This window comes from Tupaia chinensis, unplaced genomic scaffold, assembly GCF_000334495.1.
Source record: "Tupaia chinensis unplaced genomic scaffold, TupChi_1.0 Scaffold000270_2, whole genome shotgun sequence".
NCBI lineage: Eukaryota > Metazoa > Chordata > Mammalia > Scandentia > Tupaiidae > Tupaia > Tupaia belangeri.
In genome coordinates, this window is record NW_006159751.1 from 2,775,301 (window position 1) to 2,778,964 (window position 3,664).

The window sequence follows — 3,664 nt, forward strand, 5'->3', positions numbered from 1 at the left end:
AGCCTGTCTCAGACCTGTCTTGCTCTGGAAAGGAGAGTTGGCCGCCTCCGTTTGGGACTTCCAGGGGGCCTTGGAGCCTGTTCCCAAACCTGTCTGATTCTGGTAGAGAATTCTCCGTGGAGGAACCGGGTTAGCCACCTGGGAGGCTCCACCTGAAGTCAAGGGCTTGGACGGGAAGGATGGGAGCCTGCTCAGAGGATGAGGGCTCTTCTTCTGGTGTGAGTTTGAAGCTTTTGGGTACAGGACTTGAACCATGTCAACCATGTGGGAGTTAAGCCATGTAACTATTGTACTTCTGCTGGCCCCATCCTTGCGTGACTTTCGAGCCGTGGGACTGGGGACTTGAAGCACGAATAGGCCATGTGGGATCTGGCTGCCTTAACCACTGTGCCACCTGCTGGTCCTGTTTTAGTATCTTCCTGCTTTTTGAGAAGGGGCTCTGGGATTTTTATTTTGTACTAGTTTTCACAAATCATGTGTCCAGCTCTGCTGATGTGTCAGAGACTGCAGATACCGTAGATCTCCCACCAAAGGAAAGCTTGCACGTAATGCACGGGTGCCTAACCTTGAAGTCAGTTGATTGCATGTGATTCACTGAATTGCTCACCTCCTCTATGAAATAGGAACAATGGCATTCATCTCACCGTGTGGATAGGAAGATGCGTCAAAGCTTCTTGTATATATGTGTTTGCTAAAGACTGGAATAAGCCTGCCCTCCAGGGTTTCATATTTCAGTAACAGAAACAAGATGTTAGACATGTCCCAGAGAAGAATAAAATAGCGCTTGACCATGATAACTGGGGGATGTTAGCAGGCTGGACCAGATAGAGGGGCTGAATGAATGGTGGGGGAAGAGGTACAGAAAGTGACCAGAGTAGGGTGGGATGACCAAGCAGGATGCAATGTACATGAGAAATTGTCCTGGAAAGAAAGGACCCCATTAAATACTCTCAGAACATGTCTTTCTTTTTTTTTTAAAAAAAAGTTGCTTTTGTTTTTTTTCCCCGGGGCCAGCAGATGGCAAAGCGATGATGTCACTGGACTCCCCCGTGAAAGACTATGGTTTGAGTCTCAGACCTGGTGACTTCAAGCTAATGCTGGGCCTGTGTGCATGCACAAGATCCCAGGAGAAGAGTGGAGAAGGGATTGTGTTGTGGCCATCTCCCCTGGGGGGGATGGTGATTTCTCCCTTTCCATCTCACTGTCTCTGTCTCTCTCTCTCTGGCAAGTGCACGTGACCTAAGGCAAAAACCTCTGAAATATTTTGATTTTTTTTCTTTAATCATGATAGAGCACACGTGCACACATATGAGAGTATGTGGGTGGGGACCAGCAGTTAGCGTAATGGCTATGTCGCTGGACTCCCACGTAGTCGACCACAGTTCATATCCCGGACCCGGTGGCTTACAACACGCTGGGCATGTGTGCGTGCGTGCCCAAGATCCTGAGAAGAGAATGGAGGAGAAGGGATTGCAGTGTGGCCATCCCCCCTGGGGGGTGATTTCTCGCTTTCTGTCTCTCTGTCTCTCTCTGTCTGTCTGGCGAGCGCATGCGCCGTATAGCAAAATAAACCTCTTAAAAAAATTTTTAAAAAGAGTATGTGGGTGCAAAAAAGAGAGAAAGAGAGAGCCCTTTTATAGGGGCCGGTCACACCATGACCCCTTTCCTTCAAGACTTCAGCTTGTTGACTCTTGGGCACTTGTGTTTATGCCTGGGGTGTTTCAGGCTAACCAGACCAAAGATTTGAACTGTGGTTGCTATGTGGAATCCAGCTTCTCTCAAGCAGAAAATTACCACTGCACCATGGAGCCAGCCCATCCTAGAAAATATTTTCTAATTGAACCCCCCCCACCCCTCCATAGGCTAAAGAACCATACCATACTCATAACAAAGATAAAAAGATAGCACTAAAATATTTTAAGTCGTGTTGGTACCAAAAAAAGCTTTTCTTGGGACCAGTAGTTGGTGTAATGGCTATGTTACTGGACTCCCATGTAGACGACCACAGTTCGAGTCCCGGACCTGGTGGCTTAAATTCATACCAGCTGAATGTGCCTGCATGCCCAATATCCTGAGAAGACAAGGGAGGAGAAGGGATTGCGGCATGGCCATCCCTCCTGGGGGGTGATTTCTCTCTTTCTGTCTCTCTGTCTCTCTATAGGAAGTGCACATCCCCTATAGCAAAAACCTCTCCAAAAATTTTTTTTTCTTTAGTTTCTTAACTTTCTTAACAGTTGATTAACATCAGCATGACCATAAAATAAGGAAAAGATAATATTAGACTAATAGTTCTGTTGGGGCAATTCTGTGAAGTTTTTTGAGTTAGCCATAGTGGCTTAGCCTCAAGCCCATTCTCCCAACCCTTCCAACGATTCTGTAAGCACCGAAGTCTCCATTACATTTCTTTTTTTTAAAAAACTTTTTTTCTTTTTTTGAGAGGTTTTCGCTATAGGGCGCGTGCGCTCACCAGAGAGAGAGAGACAGAGAGACAGAAAGCGAGTAATCACCCCCCAGGGGGGATGGTCACGCCGCAATCCCTTCTCCTCCATTCTCCTCTCGGGATCTTGGGCACACACGCACACGCGCCTGGCATGAGTTTAAGCCACCGGGTCCGGGACACAAACTGCAGTTGACTACGTGGGAATCCAGCGACATAGCCATTACGCTAACTGCTGGTTCCCTCCATTACATTTCTTGCAGCTTAAAATAGCAAGAGTGGTTAGTTTCCTGCACAGGCCCTGACTGATAAATGAGAGCACAGGCCAGAGGGAGAAGTATCGGAGACTTATCGTGATGAGCCCATCACGCCCGCAAGAGAGACTGGGCGTGCTCTTGGTGTTTGACTCTCACAGCATCTAAATCCTTCCCTAAGCAATGAAGCCCATTTACTTCTTTACCTTCCTCTGTAGAAAACCAGAAGAGTAAGACATTGAGGAATTAATATTCGCTAGAAAAAACTGTGTCTCGGCCAGGCCTGATTGTGCCTGGGATATGAAGGTGGGCCTCCTGCTCACAAATTGGATGGTAGTTAAAAGGTCCTTTGGCCAAGCCTTCCAGAAGTTTGTCTGAAGTCAGAGTGAGGTCGGATAATACCACTGGGCCACAACTTCATCCATGCAAGATTTATTTCCTGGGGCAAAAGTACCTAAGAGACCAAAAGCCTCCTGCCTTGTGCCTTGCAGCTAATTTCCCTCTGGCTGCCACTGTGCAGTAAAATGTAGTAATGCCCATAGTGGGTGATCAGCCTTCAATAAGTAATGCTGGTTGTTCTAATGTACCTGGCATGAAATATTCAGAGCTATTAATGCATTTCAGTTTAAATCGTCACCGGGGCTTTTGTCCAAATCAGTGGTGAGCTTGGGTTCTATTATCTCTTTTTGAATATACCAGTTGTGGACAGGCTGCAAATTCCAGGAAGAGGCACCAGGCAACTGACATAATGCAAAAGGTGGGAAACTATGCAGTGCAGGAAAATGTCATGGGGGAGTGGCCAGGGCCCTTGCTTGGGGTTCAAGATTCCTGAGTCTGAGCCTGGCACTGGCTACACTGAAGGACCTGGGGCTCATCTGGTCATGGGAGGCCAGACTAGGGCACTGTAGGACGTCCTCCCCAGTCCTTGATTGTAAACACTTACAGTATGTCTATCTTTTGACCGCATATAAGA